At 42.3% G+C, this 22,368-nt stretch overlaps 1 pseudogene; it reads right to left on the reverse strand.

The window, feature by feature from the left end:
• Nucleotides 1-5,801: 5,801 nt before the first annotated feature.
• On the reverse strand, nucleotides 5,802-12,353 carry LOC139569818 (sialin-like; annotated as a pseudogene).
• Between the last annotated feature and the right edge of the window lie 10,015 nt (nucleotides 12,354-22,368).

Genomic DNA, 22,368 nt, shown 5'->3' on the forward strand with positions numbered 1-22,368 from the left:
CTGTACACCAACAGAACCCATTCAACTTGAAGGAGCTGGAGCAGTTTTACCTTGAAGAATGGGCAAAGATCCCAGTGGCTAGATGTGCCAAGCTTATAGAGACATACCCCAAGAGACTTGCAGCTATAATTGGTGCAAAAGGTGGCTCTACAAAGTATTGACTTTGGGGGAGTGAATAGTTATGTATGCTCAAGTTCAGATTTTTTGTCTTATTTCTTGTTTGTTTCACAATAAAAAATATTTGCATCTTCAAAGTGGCAGGCATGTTGTGTAAATCAAACGATACAACCCCCCCAAAATATATTTTAATTCCAGGTTGTAAGGCAACAAAATAGGAAAAATGCCAAGGGAGGTGAATACTTTCGCAAGCCACTGTAAATGTTATATTTCAGGTTTTTTTCCTTCAAAAAATTTCTAAAATGCTCGTTTTGCTTTGTAATTATGCAATATGTAGATTGATGAGGGGAAGAATGTATTTAAAACATTTTAGAATAAGGCTGTAACGTAACATTTGGAAAACGTCAAGGGGTCTGAAAACTTTCTGAATGCATTGTATATATATATATATATATATATATATATATATATATACACATACACACACAGTTGAAGTCGGAAGTTTACATACACCTTAGTCAAATACATTTAAACTCAGTTTTACGCAATTCCAGACATTTAATCCTAGTAAAACTTACCTGTCTTAGGTCAGTTAGGATCACCACTTTATTTTAAGAATGTGAAATGGCAGAATAATAGTAGAGAGTGATACATTTCAGATTTGATTTCTTTCATCACATTCCCAGTGGGTCAGTTGTTTACATACACTCAATAAGTATTTGGTAGCATTGCCTTTAAATTATTTAACTAGGGTCAAACGTTTCAGGTAGCCTTCCACAAGCTTCTCACAATAAGTTGGGTGAATTTTGGCCCATTCCTCCTGACAGAGCTGGTGTAACTGAGTCAGGTTTGTAGGCCTCCTTGCTCACACACGCTTTTTCAGTTCTGCCCAAAAATTTTCTATAAGATTGAGGTCAGGGTTTTGTGATGGCCACTCCAATACCTTGACTTTGTTGTCCTTAAGCCATTTTTCCACAACTTTGGAAGTATGCTTGGGGTCATTGTCCATTTGGAAGACCCATTTGCGACCAAGCTTTAACTTCCTGACTGATGTCTTGAGATTGATTCAATATATCCACATAATTTTCCTTCCTCATGAAGCCATCTATTTTGTGAAGTGCACCAGTCCCTCCTGCAGCAAAGCACCCCCACAACATGATGCTACCACCCCCGTGGTGGGATGGTGTTCTTCGGCTTGCAAGCCTCCCCCTTTTTCCTCCAAACATAATGGTCATTATGGCCAAACAGTTCTATTTTTGTTTCATCAAACCAGAGGACATTTCTCCAAAAAGTACAATCTTTGTCCCCATGTGCAGTTGCAAACTGTAGTCTGGCTTTTTTTATGGCGGTTTTGGAGCAGTGGCTTCTTCCTTGCTGAGCACCCTTTCAGGTTATGTCGTTATAGGACTCGTTTTACAGTGGATATAGATACTTTTGTACCTGTTTCCTCCAGCATCTTCACAAGGTCCTTTGCTGTTGTTCTGGGATTGATTTGCACTTTTCACACCAAAGTACGTTCATCTCTAGGAGACAGAACGAGTCTCCTTCCTGAGTGGGATGATGGCTGCGTGGTTCCATGGTGTTTATACTTGCGTACTATTGTTTGCACAGATGAACGTGGTACCTTCAGGCGTTTGGAAATTGCTCCCAAGGATGAATCAGACTTGTGGAGGTCTACAATTTTTTTTCTGGGGTCTTGGCTGATTTCTTTTGATTTTCCCATGATGTCAAGCAAAGAGGCACTGAGTTTGAAGGTAGGCCTTGAAATAAATCCACAGGTACACCTCCAATTGACTCAAATTATGTCAATTAGCCTATCAGAAGCTTCTAAAGCCATAGCATAATTTTCTGGAATTGTCCAAGCTGTTTAAAGGCACAGTCAACTTTGCGTAACTTCTGACCCACTGGAATTGTGACACAGTGAATTATAAGTGAAATAATCTGTCTGTAAACAATTGTTGGAAAAATTCTGTGCCATGCAAAGTAGATGTCTTAACCGTCTTGCCAAAACTGTAGTTTGTTAACAAGAAATTTGTGGAGTGGTTGAAAAACGAGTTTTAATGGCTACAACCTAAGTGTATGTAAACTTCCAACTTCAACTGTATCTTCATGTCTAGGTCTTATATTTAGCCTCATAGTGAAGTTTTTTACCATTTTTCTTTTCAGGACAACCAGAGCTACAAGTAGAATACAAAACAAGTAGACATAAATAGATGTATTCATGAGTTTTATTGACAAATGTCAATAAAAACAGCAAAACCTGTTTAAAATGATACCAGCAGATAATATATGAGGCTAACCAACCTCCTTTATTTTTCTGACATGAAATTGTTTAATGCAAATCCATCCCTTGTATTGTAGGTACATTATTGTATATGAAAATAAGGAGCTGACAATTTGTAGGGTAATTCAAAATGTCGATAAGGATCTTGGGGCGCGTAATTCTACCTTATTTGCTTAGAATGATTTTAGAGTACAAGGTCAATGGCATGGAGGAGGATTGCAGAGAATGTTGATGTTGAAGTTAGGCGAAGAGAGCTTTGCACAATGTTTGCAAGTCAAAACCACAATTTCCTTTACCTAAAGTACCCATTACATGTAGGCCAATGTATTTTACAGGAAGTGAGCTATAATCATCCAGATCAAGACACAGGTATAATGAAAGAGCCATAAGATATAATATATGAGAATCATGATGTTAAGATACCATTATTAAATTTGTAGCATTTGACATGGGAAATTCATGCCCGGTGTTTAATTTACAATGTTGTGTGTTACTGGTGATTTCTACCCTTTGGTGGGCAAATATAATAAAAATTAGTCAACACATTCACAAATAATGGCCTTGATCAGTTTTGAGGTTTAGATTGATTGAGTTTCATAGCTAGCTAACAGAACAAGCAAACATCTCTTACAAATCTCTCTTCACCCACCAACACCCTCTGCAATCCTCCTCCATGCCATTGACCTTCTGATTTTGTCTCTGTATTCTAGCAAAGCGACATCATATAGAATTGGAAAACCAGACAGAGCAATGATTGGCTTTCCTTCATCTTTTTTGGTCTTGCTTGCCCGGAACTAATGGCAGGCGGAACTGTTTCATGAACGGAAGTTTTTCAAGCACATATGCTCCTCACCTGATTGGTTAAGGCAGTGGTGGGGGTGTGCAATTTGCAGAAAGTAGAGCAGAGCTGAACTTTTTCTACCGCTTTGCTAGTATGGTCCTCACCACTCACCTTACCACAATCCCCTGAGCATTGCTCTGCGTGCCCTCTATGAAAATGAATTGGGGCGGAACTTTGTCTGACGATTTCAGAAGTGGTGAAAACAATATGTTTTCAAGTACCACTTCCTGACCGATTCGGCCCATACCTGGAGCGAACTCGGGCCATTTTCCTTCCTAGCACACGTGACCGTCCTCCTGAAGAGTCTTACCAGTCGGCGCCATGCAAAAAGCTAGCTATTCGCTGGTGCAGTGGGGACACTTCAAGCTGAAGAGAAGTTGTACACATCCCCATGTGCTACACTTGCATGCAGAGCACTTTTTTTTCACCTACAAAACTTTTGCCAGAGGTCAGTTGCTAAATTAGTGATACAACTATTGAGTGTGCAGATTCAAAATCGTCAAATGTAGTTCTGCTTCACAGAAGGTTAATCAGTCGCAAGTTTAGTGAATGAGTTGCATTCATTCTCAAATTGAGTTGCATGCTTGCAAATCTTATAGAATTTATTCACATATCAAGTTACATGTGACATGTTTGCGTGCTTGCGAGTTGCATTTATTCTCAAAAGCAGGAAATGTTCTTTAATAATGTAAAATACGCTCAGCATCATTGCAAAAATGTGTAGAAAAGCATGATATTAGCTATAAAACTGCACATTTTCCTCTCAGCCTCGTGGCAAAATGTGTAGAATATCATGAAATTAGCTATAAAAGAGAACATTCTTCTCTTTGACCCATGGTAACATTTGGCGGTCCCCCCCCCCAAAAAAAATCCTAAATTATTTCATTACATTTGTTGGGGGGGGGGCTGCGATGGTCAATGAAGAGCATTCTCACATAGGTGTTCCTTTTGTTCAGGTGCGAAAGGGCAGTGAGGAGTGCAATAGAGACTGCATCATCTGTGGATCTGTCGTGGCGGTATGCAAGTTGGAGTGGGCTAGGGTTTCTGGGATGATGGTGTTGATGTGAGCCATGACCAGCCTTTCAAAGTACTTCATGGCTACAGACGTGAGTGCTACGGGTTGGTAGTCATTTAGGCAGGTTACCTTAGTGTTCTTGAGCACAGGCACTATGGTGGTCTGCTTAAAACATGTTGGTATTACAGACTTGGACAGGGAGAGGTTGAAAATGTCAGTGAAGACATTTGCTAGTTGGTCAGCGCATGCTCGCAGTACACGTCCTGGTAATCCATCTGGCCCTGCGGTCTTGTGAATGTTGACCTGTCTAAAGGTCTTACTCACATCAGCTGCGGAGAGCTTAATCACACAGTCTTCCAGTACAACTGGTGCTCTCATGCCTGTTTAGGTGTTATTTGCCTCGAAGCGAGCATAGAAGTAGTTTAGCTCGTCTGGTAGGCTCGTGTCACTGAGCAGCTCTCAGCTGTGCTTCCCTTTGTAGTCTGTAATGGTTTGCACGCCCTGCCACATCCGACGAGCTTCAGATCCGGTGTAGTATGACTCTAGTCCTGTATTGACGCTTTGCCTGTTTGAGGGATCGTCGGAGGGCATAGTGGGATTTCTTATAAGCTTCCGGGTTAGAGTCCCGCTCCTTGAAAGCGGCAGCTCTAGCCTTTAGCTCAGTGCGGATGCTGCTTGTAATCCATGGCTTCTGGTTGGCGTATGTATGTACGGTCACTGTGGGGACGACGCCATCGATGCACATATTGATGAATCCAATGACAGATGTGGTGTACTCCTCAATGCCATTGGAGGAATCCGGTACATATTCCAGTCTGTGCTAGCAAAACAGTCTTGTAGCTTAGCATCTTCTTCATCTGACCACTTTTTTATTGATTTAGTCACTGTTGCTTCCTGCTTTAATTTTTGCTTGTAAGCAGGAATCAGGAGGATGTAATTATGGTCAGATTTGGCAAATGGAGGGCGAGGGAGAGCTTTGTATGGATCTCTGTGTGTGGAGTATAGGTGGTCCAGAGTTATTTTCCCTCTGGTTGCACATTTAACATGCTGATAGAAATTTGGTAAAACTGACTTAAGTTTCCCTGCTAATAGGAGCGCCGCTTCTGGTTGAGCGTTTTCTTGTTTGCTTATGGTGGAATACAGCTCATTCAATGCTATCTTATTGCCAGCCTCTGACTGTGGTGGTATGTAAACAGCTACAAAGAATACAGATGAAAACTCTCTCGGTAGGTAATGTGGTCTACAGCTTATCATGAGAAACTCTACCTCAGGCGAGCAATAGCTCGAGACTTCCTTAGATATTGTGCACCAGCTGTTGTTTACAAAAATACATAGTCTTACCAGACGCCGCTGTTCTATAATGCCGGTACGTCGTATAACCAGCCAGCTATATGTTGATATTGTCGTCTTTTAGCCACGACTCCGTGAAGCATAAGATGTTACAGTTTTTAATGTCCCGTTGGTAGTTTAATCTACCCAATAACTCGTCCATTTTATTGTCCAAAGATTGCATGCTTGCTTGCAGAATAGAGCGGAGTGGGGGTTTATTCGATCGCCTCCGACTCCTCAGAAGGCAGCCTGCCCTCCGGCCTCTCTTTCTCCGCCTCCTCTTCACGCAGATCACTGGGGTCGGGGCCTGTTCCCGAGTGAGACGTATATCCTTCGCCTTGGGAGTGGGTGAACTGCACTTGGATTCTATCCTCTGAGACTGGGTTCTTTCAGTTGCCGCTAACTGTGCTACATACAAGATCCTTAATTCATATGGCTTGTTGTTGTTTTTTCTCCTGAGCATCTAGCGGAGGAAGCAACAAATGTTGACTAAAAGTAGAAATGGTACTTGTCTGATGTCAGTCCATGCAAGACTTCATCAAGTGATTTTAGGCACAAGAGTCCACAACCTCCAGCGCAAACCCCTACCTGTAAACAAAGTAAAAAACGAAAGGGGTTATCATACCACACAAAAAGGCCTACATAAAGAGTAATAGCATTGATAATTGATTTTTAAAAATGCACTTACACCCATTATATGGGGTCCACTTACCAAAAATAACAAACATTAAAATATTAAAAGTTTTATTTACAAGGCTGTTTTCCTTTAATTTAACTTTGCTACACTTACAACAATCATGAGTTCTGCAAAGTGTTTTATAATACTGTACTTTCATTATCTGAAAGATATGTGATGATAACAGATTCTTACATTTTTGGTCAGGGCTCTTGCTATGACTGGTCCCACCATATCGTGGCAAAGGAGTTTGTGATTCCCAACAAGATTCCAGCATAACTAAAAAGGGAAAAGGAACATTCACACAATTTTTTGACAGTTACACACATCTCACAACAAGACAATAATTCAATGGTTATTACTGTGTTATAACCATTTTACTATGCTATACATTCCTGGTCATTCCTCTCTCTAAAAATGAAGTGCTAGTAACAGTATCAATAGTGATCTCAGTATCTTATGGGGGGGGCAATGTCGCGGTGATTGATGTTGAAGCCAGAGGCTACGAATCCTCCAGCCACGATGAACACTGCCGGACCAATCATACCTACATACACCCACCGAATATGGTAAACATAGGATACATGGAGGGAAGACATTGATAACAAAACAAAAAAATTAGATTTATCCAAATATAGAGGTAATGTGAGATACAGCTAGAAGATAGAGACAGTGTGGGTGTTTGAACGTGTTTGAATATGTGGATTGTGAGCATGTATTGTGTGAGCATGAATGTATGTGTGGGTGAGTGTGTATATGTGCTCATCTGTGAGTGTCTCTCTCTGTCCCCTTGTAATGCTGCTCCTCACCTATGAGACTGAAGGTCTTCCTGATGACCACAGTGCGGTAGAAGAAGTTCTCCCTCAGGTAATCAGCCAGCTGGCCCCCCAGCACAGCTAGCAGCCCACAGCCGGTGTAGGGCAGAGGCGACAGGGCACCGTTCTAACGGGACCACATACAACAAACACTGGGTTAATGACAGAGACTGTGTGGCTGGGTGTGTGACCAGAACTAACAAACTCACCTCTTTGATACTGAAGCCCAATACATCATTCATGTATGTGGGCAGCAGGGTGAGTAGTGTGTGGAAGGTCCAGTGGTAGAAGTGAGCCACCACTATGACCCACAGCGGAATGGCCTTCAAGATGGACCCCCAGGGGATGTGGTCCCCCGTCGGAGAGATCTGAACAAAAGAACATCAAAGATGACCATCTTAAAATAACACTAGACTTGCCCATGTGAAATATCACTTTTATCACAGGCTTATTTGAGGGTGGCTGAGAAAAGCGCTTTGTGGATGTTTGGCTAGAAACACCTTTTTCTTTTCAATGTCTCAATGTCTGCCAAGTGTTGCATAACAAATGTGAAGTAAAAATACAATAAAAGTTATGTGACCGCAGTAAAACGGGTTGCATATAACAGTGTTCATAAAAAGGCAGTCAGTTCCTCCTGTTGAGATTGCTGTTGCACCAAATAGTGTGCCAGTTTACACTGCTACTGTACTGAGGACAAAAAAACAACAAAAAAGCTGTACATAACTTCACTGCGTATTTGACCACTGTATTCTATATTTATGTACTTAATGTTCATGAACCTGACACAACCATAGTCTGCCAATTTACAAAGAGTGGGCCTTAGACATAAAGATCAGACACTACAATTCCCAGCTGCTTTTGCAACATACCTCCTTATTCAGGGTAGAAGTGATGTAGTCTCTCCTGTTCTGAGATCCGCGGGTGTGTGCTTGGAGTGTTACTGACAAGGAGAGCCCACAGGATGAACCACACAATCTCCACAATACCTAAACACACACAGTCAAATAATGCATGGTCAAACGGTACGTTTCTCTGGATAAGAGCATCTGCTAAATGACTAAAATGTAAACACAAACACACGGACGGACATGCCGCACAAGCTTTGCTTGTGACATGCACTTAAATTCCCCCCAATCATATTTCCCACCAAGTGTTTTCCCCTTTATGTTCCCTAAAAAAGGAATGCATAAAGGAAACCGTGTCTGTATTCATTGTAAGCATGAACAAAGACAAAGCCGACACTACGAAAAACCTGTGTGAAATGGGTCAAATGCTATAAAGTTCAGTTTCACATCTTCTCTGTTTCAAACCCTCTGTCGGCCTTACCAAATATATAAAAGACCCAGGTCCAGTCGAGGTAGAAGCAGATCTGACCAGACAGGGGAAGGGCGACCACTGTACCCAGCTGAGCACCTGGAGAGAGGAGTTTTTTTATTAAGTTGCCTTGTGAAGAAAATCACCTCAACTTAAATAGGTGCAATATGCAGGAATCGCGCTGCCATTTCCTGGTTGCTAAGATTCTAATGGTCCGCCTAATTTCAGTTTATGTGACGAAACAAGTAGTGTAGAGAATCATTGTACCATCTAAACCGCTGTGAAATATCTTTTCAATAACCAAAAATATTGTATGTCAGCTGGTGTACAAAACAAAAAGTAAGAGACGCAAAAACTAAACTTACATTCTGACCACACCACTCACGTCGCATGCGTGAGCGTTGCAAAATAAATGTACACATACGTTTGTCAATCATTGCACCCACACTGCTAGAACTTGGTTCTATTTGTGACGCTTGACGCTCTGCAAGTCCCGCCTCTCCCATCTCCTCATTGGTTTATAAGAGCATATACCCACGTGGGTCATTGAAAGACAAACTGAGGTTCACACTCCAGCCCAGTTGGTGGTGGTGGTGGTAATGCTCCTTAAAGTTGGTTGCCAACCGCCATATAACGTCCAAAGAAGAAGAAGAAGAAGCCTGAAGGAGGAGAGATTACTAGAAACTAACTCGGTTTACCCTTTTATCTGTGAATTAATTGTCAGAGTAGAGGACCTTGTGCATTTCAGTTAAAATAACAACCCAATTTTTATATCCCAAGACAAATTAGCTAGCAACAGCAAGCTAGCTAGCTAAATTGCCATGAATGTTTAATGCTTTTCGACCTGTCCCCGGATAAATATAGTTGGTTCAGAGTTGGTTTTGATAATTCAATATTTCAATTGTCCTGATCACGTCTGGTGTGGGTGGACAAAATCAAAATACGCGCGATGGTGCACGTATGAGCATTCTGGTCAGCCTCCTTTGGCCGCCTTTCCTTCCAGTTCTCTGCTGCCAATGACTGGAATGAACTGCAAAAATCACTGAAGCTGGAGACTCATATCTCCCTCACAAATCATTGCACCTGTACATAGCCAATCTGTAAATAGCCCATCCAATTACCTCATCCCCATACTGTTATTTATTTTATTTATTTTGCTCCTTTGCACCCCAGTATCTCTACTTGCACACTCATCTTCTGCACATCTATCACTCCAGTGTTTAATTGCTATATTGTAATTATTTCGCCACTATGGCCTATTTATTGCCTTACCTCCCTTATCCTACCGCATTTGCACACACTGTATATGGACTTTTTCTATTGTATTATTGACTGTATGTTTGTTTATTCCATGTGTAACTCTGTGTTGTTGTTTGTGTCGCACGGCTTTGCTTTATCTTGGCCAGGTCGCAGATGTAAATGAGAACTTGTTCTCAACTAGCCTACCTGGTTAAATAAAGGTAAATTAAAAAAAATGTTAATCACGGGAAGCATAGAAATAGCACACATAACAGATCTACCGCTTCTTAGACTTGCTTTCAATGAGAATGACAGATCTATAATTCACATTTCTATGTGAATTTGGTCAGGTCGCCCAAAAAGTTACATATTGTAACTTTAATAAAAATAATATACTACACATGCAAACATGAGTGAGTCCCCAGAATAAGAAATGTGTGTGAAGGGTGGGTTAGGTGTGCAATACCAGTGTAAGCAATGGTGAGCAATCGGCTCCTCTCCATTGGTGGGGCCCAAGATGCCCACATGGCGTGCATGGCGGGAAACGTCACTCCCTGTTGACAAACAAAAATATCCCTGGGTTACAACTGGGCACAGACTCAGGACACAAGTAATGAGAAGTAATCCAATTCGGCAGCCATGGGGGTGAGGAGGGTAAAGATTACAGTTCCCAGGATTCCTAGGCCCAGCAGCCATTTGTTTATGAGACTGAAGGGTGTTATTGTTGCGTCCTTTTATAACCCAGAGCATTCCTTCTAGAACAGAAGCTCATTTAATGCAACCTGACAACTATTCCTCCCATGACCACTACTCAGAATGGATATGGCTGTGGGAATGAAATGGTGTCTCGTGTCTGTCTACTCTTTACCATGGGGGATCTAAACCAGAAACCTGAGGGTAAGATAAGACCTGCAACTCAGAGTGAAGGGGATGGCTCCCTGTTCATTTAAACTGTTAGACCTATAGGCTACCTCTCACAGTCAGTTCAGGGCCAGGTATAAAATAAATATTTGACAGCTGAATATGGTAATATTGGTAAATAGTGCACAGGCAACAAATGCATGGCAAACCAGTTAAAAAAAATTGTTGTTTTAAAATAGACATGCAAGAATTGAAAATGACAGTTTGTTCTACAACCCATGGCACAAACAAACTGCTGGCAAGAAGCGAATGCAAAACATGAGACAGTGGAGAAATATTTAACAGTGATGGTAGGCCTACTAACAGTGGCACTGACTGACTACACCAGGGGTGGGCAAACTTTTTGACTCGCGGGCCACAATGGGTTCTAAAATTTGACAGAGGGGCCGGGCCAGGAGCATTTGGAGGGAGTGTTTGGGCCGGATATACTAAAGCATTAAATGTAGTGTGTGCAAACCTCATAGCACAGTAAGAACACTACAACCCAATTTATTAACTGTCTTTGAAATGTGAAAAATAGCCCTTATCAGTTAATAAATTTGTCTCAAGGAATATGCAAGATATGGCATTTACATACTATTTCGCAGATACCGGGATGAGGAAATGTAAATAGATTAAAATAACATACGCACTGTGATTTATCAAGATTGCGTCTGTTTTTAATAAGTTTCAATCGAAGGTGCAAAGTTAAAGAAATCAACATTTATTGAAAAATGGAATCACTTTCAACATTCAAAACATATTATTACACAACGAAATACTCAAGCTCAATAATATCTACTTGTGTTAAACTCCGCAAAATCATGGATGGATTGTCCTGACCGCGCGCTCTACAAACTCGCCACGGACGCCCTCGCCTTCACGCGCAAACAGTACACGTGTATCGTTGCCAAGCACACAGACATAGGCTGTATTAAATATCCTACCTGCAGCTGAAAATTTAAATTTAAATTAAGAGCGATGTGCGGCGTGTTAATAAAGCTACTGTACCGCTGCTGTGCGTAAATGCGCATTGCTCTTAATTAAAAGACGCACTTCCAAACTTTCCATATGCATTTTTTCATAACACAGCAGAAAAACTCACCATTTCAGTGGGAACAGTGTTGTTGGTCTCCCTTTTTTGCCAGTGCATCAAAGTCTGGAGTTAGTTTTGTTGTGGCAATTCTCAGGACAGATCTGAGGTGTTGGTCAGTTAACTTGGATCTGTGATGGGCTTTGTTGATTTTCATGACGCTAAACGTCTGCTCACACACGTAGGTCGAGCCAAACAACACCAGCATCTTCTGCGCCGTCCTCCGGAGGTTTGGAAACGCGGTCTCGTTAAGTGAAGCGTAAAAGTCATTCAGTTTAAGAGACTTGAACTTCTCCTTTGAGACGGAGTCAGACTGAAGATCGATCAGTTCCAATTGCAGCTCCTGCGGTGCTGATTCGGGGTCTTGTGACAGGGGACAGGACACCAGTTGAAGTGACTTGTCAATTTTTTCAAAATCACAGAACCGACGGCAAAATTCTCTGTGCAGATCGTCCAGTGATTTGCAGTATTTCTTCGCATTTCGGGCGGCCTCTTTCTGCACGGCTAGTGTGGGGAAATGTGCGAAAGATTTGTTTGACATTTGCCTGGAGAATAAAACCAGCTTGGATTTGAAGGCTCTCACATTTGTGTACATGTCGTGCGCAAACTGATCTTTCCCCTGTAGCTTCACGTTCAGCTCATTCATGTGTGAAAATATGTCCACAGCAAACGCAAAGTCACAAAGCCAGTTTGTGTCGCTCAGCTCGGGGAATTCTTCGGATTTCCCCATTAAATTAAAAAATTAGGAGCTGAGCAGTGTCTTTTATGTCGTTACTTTCATCCAGTGCTAGTGAATATAACTTAAAGGACTCCGCCTTTTTGTTTAACTCGCTGACTATATCTTCGTCAATCAGTTCCACGCGGCGAGTCACTGTCCTGCGTGCTAAACTGATTTTTTCAAACTTGGCTTTGCTCTCCGGACACAAGAGACCTGCTGTCTCTACCATGCACTCTTTCAAAAACTCGCCTTCGGAGAAAGGCTTGCTAGCCTTTGCTAATTTGAATGCCAGCAAATAACTTGCCTTGGTACTTGACTCTTGAATTGCAGTTTGTCGGTGAAAAAAGTTCTGTTGACTGTAAATTAGCTGCCAACCTCTGAGCAGTAGCCGCCCGTTCTTGTGTTGACTGCTTGCTAGCATAGTTCGCATGCTTCGTGGCAAAGTGACGGCTGATATTGTACTCTTTGAAAACCGCAACAGCTTCTTGGCATATCAGACATACAGCCGTTGATCGGACTTCAGTGAAGAAGTATTTTGTTGTCCACTCCTTATTAAACACTCGGCATTCGCTGTCCACTTTCCTTCTCTTTGGTCCGCTCATTTTCACAGAAGGGCTTAATGGTGACGTGAAACGAAGTGAAAATTAAAGTGAAATAAAGAGAAATACGCGCCACTCCAACAACGGTCAATGTGTTTTGAGTGCGCCATCTATTGGGGAAACGTGGGCATTGCAGGGAAAGGGGAAAAAAAGGAGGTTTTTACTATAATTTGGACAAGTTCGGCGGGCCGGATTAAAAAGCCTAACGGGCCGTATGTGGCCCGCGGGCCGTAGTTTGCCCATGTCTGGACTACACAAAGCTGGCAGGGTGGTTGGTTAGCTAAAAGGTGAGACTGTGTCCCCCATATTCAACTGCTGTTGATATGGTAGGCTGCTTGTAGACCCTACCCCTGTTTGGGAAACACTGGATTAGGCTAAACCCGCCACTAACACAATTATATCAAGACGACAACATTATAAACAAACGGGGTGACGTCCAGACATTGACATACTAAGCCTAACATGATGACTATGACAAGTCAGATAACCTATTCCGCAACACACGAGTTTATCGCCATATGTAACTTAGGCTAGTTCTTGAACTTAATATGCCTGTAAAGGAAATGTTCTTTGTGCATCTTATCTTTGGTGTCATAAACAATCCTTGGTTCCTGCCTATGTCTGGTCAAGAGATGGGGAGGGGGGCGGCCCTCCGGAGGAACATCTGTCAGAACGCCCCAGAATATGTTCTTTAAGTTAAGATAGGAGACAGAGCCAGTCACATGTAGGAACCGATCCAATGATTCATGTTGATGTAGGTTTAGATAGCAGTATACAAGGCTCTATGTAAGGAATGCCCTTTTGGAGCGCACTTCAGACCGGTACTTATGCATCTAAATTTGACTGTGACCTCTCCAGCTTGCTGACAAAGTGTGACACATTTAATATTTCCGCAACATGCCTAATCAATCAATATTGAAAACATTTCTGGGTTAGTCCAACGAGTTGCAAATTGAAAACAAGAGTTTCTATTATTGGACAAATTCAGCTAGGTCCCTCCCTGTTTCGTTCCGCTTTCTTCCGTTTAAGGAACGTTTTGCAACAGAATTGGTGTAATGAATACACCCCTCCTCTCTCTGGCTGTGTTTACACAAGCAGTCCAATTCTAATCTTTTTCCACCAAATTGGCTTTTAACCAATCAGATCAGCTCTTTGGCCTATAATTGGACAAAATATTAGAATTGGCCTGCCTGTTCAAAGTCCTTTAGAAATGTTCCTCTACTAGTCTAGGCCAAATAGATATATGGATTTGTCCTAGGCTACAACCTACTGGTGCTGGCATTCATAGGATAAGCACCATTCTAGGATAAGCACCATTCTAACAGGTGCCGATCTTTCTCATTTATTTGGGATTGAGATGCACCACTGAAATAACAGGCGTGGGATGTAATGTGAGAGTCGTTCCTTGTCATTTCAGCAGGCCATGACACCCCCCATCTCAGATTGTTCTGAAATCAGTTCTGTAGTTAAAAACAGATAAGCATTCGGGAAACATCTTGTTGCAATATAATTTGATCTGAGAAATTAAGCTAATTGATTGCACCCAAATTGGCCATTTTAATTTATAGGATTTATATAATATTCAATAATTATAGTACCTAACATCCGATGTGGACCAAACTTTTTTCTAACAATGAGCAAAACATGTGCAATCTAAAGAAGTGAGCAAAATCCATCTACAGACCCCTCCACACTAAACGCCAATCCCACAACCAGTATATAGTATCAGTTCTCTATTTTTGACAAGTAGTATGGAGCTGTGGCTTGGAGTATTGTTTCTTTATCCTATGTAATGTATTCTCATTTAATTTGGTGATGGTTTTTTCCCCTATTCAGAGAAATCTGTTTTTGAAGTTGGGTTTATGGCCCATCCTGCATCCTGATATTACCAGCTTCTGACCACTAGATGTTGCTGTTCCTGCAATTAGGTGATTATTTTTCAAAGAGTCCCCCCATTGTTAAAGGAATAATTCACCCAAATTACATATTGGTTGTCTAACCTTGTAAGTGGCCAGGTAAACAAGACCAAAGCATGGGTTGCTGCTATACCTGGTCCATAGACTGCTTACAGCAGGGGTTCTTAAACTTTTTCAGCCTGGGACCCAAATTAGAAATTCTGTGTTTTCCTGGGACCCAAGCTTAGAAACATGCAACTATGTGTAAATATCAGTACATTGCCCTTATGCCTAAAAAAAATGCAATATAGACAAAAACAAACAATGAAATACCCATAAATATATTTTAAAGTTTATTTTTCCCAATAAAAAACACTCTTACATACCTGTCTAGGTTGGAACTGTTGCTGTTAAAATACAATAAATAATTTCATTCTAAACTGGACTAATTGATCACATCACACAGATGTATAACAGAACACACACAGGCTTTTTGATAGTGCAACCCTAATTAACAGTACAGATATTAAAAAAACATTCAGGCCTACTGTACATCTTACTGTAGATATTAGTATTGATAGAAAGTTGCTGTTGCTGTTAAAATACAATATATATTATTTATTCTGAACTGGAATAAATTGATTGATCACATCACACAGATGTAGACCAGCAAACACACACATACACACTAGAGGTCGACCGATTAATCGGAATGGCCGATTTCAAGTTTTCATAACAATCGGAAATCGGTATTTTTGGACACCGATTTGGCCGATTATTTAAATGTAAAAATGACACCTTTATTTAACTAGGCAAGTCAGTTAAGACCACATTCTTATTTTCAATGACGGCCTAGGAACGGTGGGTTAACTGCCTTGTTCAGGGGCAGAACGACAGATTTTTACCTTGTCAGCTCGGGGATTCGTTTTTGCAACCTTCCGGTTACTAGTCCAACGCTCTAACCACCTGCCTTGCATTGCACTCCACGAGGAGCCTGCATAGCAGGCTGACTACCTGTTACGCGAGGGCAGCAAGAAGCCGGGGTAAGTTGCTAGCTAGCATTAAACTTATAAAAAACAATCAATCTTAACATAATCACTAGTTAACTACACATGGTTGATGATATTACTAGTTTATCTAGCGTGTCCTGCATTGCATATAATTGATGCGGTGCCTGTTAATTTCTCATCGAATCACAGCCTACTTCGCCAAACGGGTGATGATTTAGCACTGTCGTTGCACCAAACCTAACCATAAACATCAATGCCTTTCTTTATAATCAATACACAAGTATATATTTTTAAACCTGCATATTTAGTTAATATTGCCTGCTAACATGAATTTCTTTAATTAGGGAAATTGTGTCACTTCTCTTGCATTCCGTGCAAGCAGTCAGGGTATATGCAGCAGTTTGGGCCGCCTGGCTCGTTGCGAACTGTGTGAAGTACATTTATTCCTAACAAAGACCTTAATTAATTTGCCAGAATTGTACATAATTATGACATAACATTGAAGGTTGTACAATGTAACAGCAATATTTAGACTTAGGGATGCCACCCGTTAGATAAAATACGGAACGGTTCCGTATTTCACTGAAAAAATAAACGTTTTGTTTTCGAAAGGATAGTTTCCGGATTCGACCATATTAATGACCAAAGGCTCGTATTTCTGTGTGTTATGTTATAATTAAGTCTATGATTTGATATTTGATAGAGCAGTCTGACTGAGCGATGGTAGGCAGCAGCAGGCTCGTAAGCATTCATTCAAACAGCACTTTCGTGCGTTTTCCAGCAGCTCTTCGCAATGCTTCAAGCATTGAGCTGTCTATGACTTCAAGCCTATCAACTCCCGAGATTAGGCTGGTGTAACCGATGTGAAATGGCTAGCTAGTTAGCGGTGTGCGCGCTAATAGCGTTTCAAATAGGTGACGTCACTCGCTCTGAGACCTGATGTAGTTGTTCCCCTTGCTCTGCAAGGGCCGCGGCTTTTGTGGAGCGATGGGTAACGATACTTCGAGGGTGGCTGTTGTCGATGTGTTCCTGGTTCGAGCCCAGGTAGGGGCGAGGAGAGGGACGGAAGCTATACTGTTACACTGGCAATACTAAAGTGCCTATAAGAACATCCAATAGTCAAATGTATATGAAATACAAATGGTATAGAGAGAAATAGTCCTATAATAACTACAACCTAAAACTTCTTACCTGGGAATATTGAAGACTCATGTTAAAAGGAACCACCAGCTTTCATGTTCTGAGCAAGGAACTTAAACGTTAGCTTTTTTACATGGCACATATTGCACTTTTACTTTCTTCTCCAACACTTTGTTTTGCATTATTTAAACCATATTGAACATTTTTCATTATTTATTTGAGGCTAAACTGATTTTATTGATGTATTATATTAAGTTAAAATAAGTGTTAATTCAGTATTGTTGTAATTGTCATTATTACAAATAAATAAAAATCTTCTGATTAATCGGTATTGGCTTTTTTTGGTCCTCCAATAATCGGTATCTGCGTTGAAAAATCATAATCGGTCGACCTCTAATACACACAGTCCTAATGAGAGGTGTGTGGCTGGTTGAAGTTTTCAACAAGCATGTCTATTTTGGGCTCAGGTTTTGACAGCGCAACACTGAGGTCATGATGACCTGCTGTAGATGAGCAACCCAGAACTGTGTGAGTGTGCTGCCATCCTGTTAGAACGTAACAGATTATTGTATTATAGTGGTTAAAATTGATCTTTCATTGTGTTCCATGGTGTTTATCGCCCCCTAGTGGAGCTATCTTGTACTTATAAAGACTGCACGAAAACAGGAAGTAGAGTAGTCGTTTCTGCACGCAGAGAAGCGGCTAAAAACAACGCTTCGGTGCAGTTCTTTCAGTGCAGCCATTTCTTGTCACGCTTCAGCCTCGGAAAATATTTGTTTCTAAGTTCGATTCAAGCATATTGCTACTGATGATATTGTTATTGGTATAATTTCTTACTTATCAATGTTAGTTGGTTGCATTTACTCACGCAAATTGCCTTGCCTTTCATGTATGCCGTCAGCTGTATTAGTTTGCTCGTGCGTCAGGTAAACGAATTGTAAAACATAATACTTTCGTTTTGTTACTGTAGTGTAATATGCTTTGTTATTGTACGGAGGTGTTTGCGCATCATTTGAGTAAAGAAAGGAGTTGGCTAGTTGCTACTCATAATTGGCTATCTGGTTTGGCATTATGCCAGGTGCATGGTACCTTGGCACGTGCTTTGTATTTATGCAACTTCAACTTGACATGTATAATGTACAGCTACAGTATGTCGATGTGAATTGAATACCAAAGTATATTATTTTCTGTATTTCGCAGTTTCACAACAAACGCTTTCAATATATTAATTCAAGAAAAGTCAACGCCTTGGGAGTTTATTGAAGACTCAGTTGTTAGCTATCTGTCTAGTTTTGTATGAGAACGCAATTCCAGGGCAGAATAGTGAGTATGTTTGCCTCAAAAAGCATCTTGCTTCAATCAGTTTATTCCAGTTCAGAATAAAATTATTAATTGTATTGTAACGACCCTGGGTTTATAAGCGCGGAAATCACAGTATTTTAACAGCAACAGTTCCAACCTAGACATGTTTTCTACAATAATTTCTCATCTGTACTGTTTGAAAGAGAAACTCACATCTATGAGCGAGAGTACTCCCTTATTTCTGCTTATCATCACCTGTTATAAAATGACAACAACGCCTTGCTAGTTGACTTTGCCACTTTCGAAGCACTGTTTCCTGAAGCATTCTGCCCTGTTCTGAAATAACTCCCTGGGTTTACCGTCATGTTGTGGATGTTTGGTCAGGACGTGTCGTTTTATTCATTTGTTCGTTTCGAAAGACTCATTACTAAGCACTTCCCCGCACAAAACACATTGTGGGCGCTCCTCGTTATTTCTCAAAAGTTTGTATGAAAGGGACAGAAAGTCATCACTGTATTTGCGTGTCATGATGATTGAGCTCAGTCAGAACTTGTGTCCAGCATGAGTCCATTTCATGACAGCGGTGAGTGGGAATGACAAGTCAGTGGCTGACAGGGCATCGTCTGCTGCTGAAAGACAGCGATGCAGCGTGTGGGTCGATGAGTGATCTTCAAGAAAACTTCCTAAAAAAGATCCGCGAAACCGCAAAGCACACACGCGTCTCCCTCTCCCACTGGCGCAGCTGCCAAACTGAGAAGCTAAGCAGAGAGCGCAGTTACACTTGGCCAAATCAATTCCCGTAATTAATGAAATAATTATAGATTTACTTCGCGACCCACCATTAACAGGTCCGCGACCCATACTTTAAGAAACACTGGTGTAACAGTATAACTTTACGTCCGTCGCCCCGGGCGCGAACCAGGGACCTTCTGCTCACATCAACAACAAAATCCGAGCACGGGTAGCATTCCAGAGAGACATCAGGGATTGCAACGTGCTCTGCTTCACGGAAACATGGCTAACTCAAGAGACGCTAACGGAGTCGGTGCAGCCAGCTGGTTTCTTCATGCATCGCGCCGACAGAAACAAACATCTTTCTGGTAAGAAGAGGGGCGGGGGGGTATGCCTTATGATTAACGAGACGTGGTGTGATCATCATAACAACACACAGGAACTCAAGTCATTCTGTTCACCTGATCTAGAACTCCTCACAATTTTTTTTTATTTTTTATTTATTTTACCGTTATTTTACCAGGTAAGTTGACTGAGAACACGTTCTCATTTGCAGCAACGACCTGGGGAATAGTTACAGGGGAGAGGAGGGGGATGAATGAGCCAATTGTAAACAATCAAATGTCGACCGCATTATCTACCAAGGGAATTCTCTTCAATCATAATCACAGCCGTATATATTCCCCCCCAAGCAGACACATCGATGGCCCTGAACGAACTTTATCTGACTCTTTGTAAACTGGAAACCACACACCCTGAGGCTGCATTCATCGTAGCTGGGGATTTTAACAAGGCTAATCTAAAAACAAAACTCCCTAAATTTTATCAGCATATCGATTGTGCTACCAGGGCTGGAAAACCCCTAGATCATTGTTATACTAATTTCCGCGACGCATATAAGGCCCTCCCCCGCCCCCCTTTCGGAAAAGCTGACCACGACTCCATTTTGTTGATTCCAGCCTACAAACAGAAACTAAAACAACAAGCTCCCGCGCTCAGGTCTGTTCAACGCTGGTCCGACCAATCTGAATCCACGCTTCAAGACTGCTTCGATCACGCGGATTGGAATATGTTCCGCATTGCGTCCAACAACAATATTGACGAATATGCTGATTCGGTGAGCGAGTTCATTAGGAAGTGCATTGACGATGTCGTACCCACAGCAACGATTAAAACATTCCCAAACCAGAAACCGTGGATTGACGGCAGCATTCGCGTGAAACTGAAAGCGCGAACCACTGCTTTTAACCAGGGCAAGGTGACCGGAAGCATGACCGAATACAAACAGTGTAGCTATTCTCTCCGCAAGGCAATCAAACAGGCTAAGTCCCAGTACAGAGACAAAATCGAGTCGCAATTCAACAGCTCAGACACAAGAGGTATGTGGCAGGGTCTACAGTCAATCACGCATTACAAAAAGAAAACCAGCCCCGTCGCGGACCAGGATGTCTTGCTCCCAGACAGGCTAAACAACTTTTTTGCCCGCTTTGAGGACAATACAGTGCCACTGACACGGCCCCCTACCAAAACCTGCGGGCTCTCCTTCACTGCAGCCGAGGTGAGTAAAACATTTAAACGTGTTAACCCTCGCAAGGCTGCAGGCCCAGACGGCATTCCCAGCCGCGTCCTCAGAGCATGCGCAGACCAGCTGGCTGGTGTGTTTACGGACATATTCAATCAATCCTTATCCCAGTCTGCTGTTCCCACATGCTTCAAGAGGGCCACCATTGTTCCTGTTCCCAAGAAAGCTAAGGTAACTGAGCTAAACGACTACCGCCCCGTAGCACTCACTTCCGTCATCATGAAGTGCTTTGAGAGACTAGTCAAGGACCATATCACCTCCACCCTACCGGACACCCTAGACCCACTCCAATTTGCTTACCGACCCAATAGGTCCACAGACGACGCAATCGCAACCACACTGCACACTGCCCTAACCCATCTGGACAAGAGGAATACCCATGTGAGAATGCTGTTCATCGATTACAGCTCAGCATTTAACACCATAGTACCCTCCAAACTCGTCATCAAGCTCGAGACCCTGGGTCTCGACCCCGCCCTGTGCAACTGGGTCCTGGACTTCCTGACGGGCCGCCCCCAGGTGGTGAGGGTAGGTAACAACATCTCCACCCCGCTGATCCTCAACACTGGGGCCCCACAAGGGTGCGTTCTGAGCCCTCTCCTGTACTCCCTGTTCACCCACGACTGCGTGGCCATGCACGCCTCCAACTCAATCATCAAGTTTGCGGATGACACTACAGTGGTAGGCTTGATTACCAACAACGACGAGACGGCCTACAGGGAGGAGGTGAGGGCCCTCGGAGTGTGGTGTCAGGAAAATAACCTCACACTCAACGTCAACAAAACAAAGGAGATGATTGTGGACTTCAGGAAACAGCAGAGGGAGCACCCCCCTATCCACATCGACGGGTCAGTAGTGGAGAAGGTGGAAAGTTTTAAGTTCCTCGGTGTACACATCACGGACAAACTGAATTGGTCCACCCACACAGACAGCGTTGTGAAGAAGGCGCAGCAGCGCCTCTTCAACCTCAGGAGGCTGAAGAAATTCGGCTTGTCACCAAAAGCACTCACAAACTTCTACAGATGCACAATCGAGAGCATCCTGTCGGGCTGTATCACCGCCTGGTACGGCAACTGCTCCGCCCACAACCGTAAGGCTCTCCAGAGGGTAGTGAGGTCTGCAGAACGCATCACCGGGGGCAAACTACCTGCCCTCCAGGACACCTACACCACCCGATGTCACAGGAAGGCCATAAAGATCATCAAGGACAACAACCACCCAAGCCACTGCCTGTTCACCCCGCTATCATCCAGAAGGCGAGGTCAGTACAGGTGCATCAAAGCAGGGACCGAGAGACTGAAAAACAGCTTCTATCTCAAGGCCATCAGACTGTTAAACAGCCACCACTAACATTTAGCGGCCACTGCCAACATACTGACTCAACTCCAGCCACTTTAAAAATGGGAATTGATGGAAATTATGTAAAAATGTACCACTAGCCACTTTAAACAATGCCACTTAATATAATGTTTACATACCCTACATTACCCATCTCATATGTATATACTGTACTCTATATCATCTACTGCATCTTGCCATCTTTATGTAATACATGTACCACTAGCCACTTTAAACTATGCCACTTTATGTTTACATACCCTACAGTACTCATCTCATATGTATATACCGTACTCTATACCATCTACTGCATCTTGCCATGCCGTTCTGTACCACCACTCATTCATATATCTTTATGTACATATTCTTCATCCCTTTACACTTGTGTGTGTGTATAAGGTAGTAGTTGTGGAATTGTTAGGTTAGATT

Source organism: Salvelinus alpinus, chromosome 3 (genome assembly GCF_045679555.1).
Source record: "Salvelinus alpinus chromosome 3, SLU_Salpinus.1, whole genome shotgun sequence".
Lineage (NCBI taxonomy): Eukaryota > Metazoa > Chordata > Actinopteri > Salmoniformes > Salmonidae > Salvelinus > Salvelinus alpinus.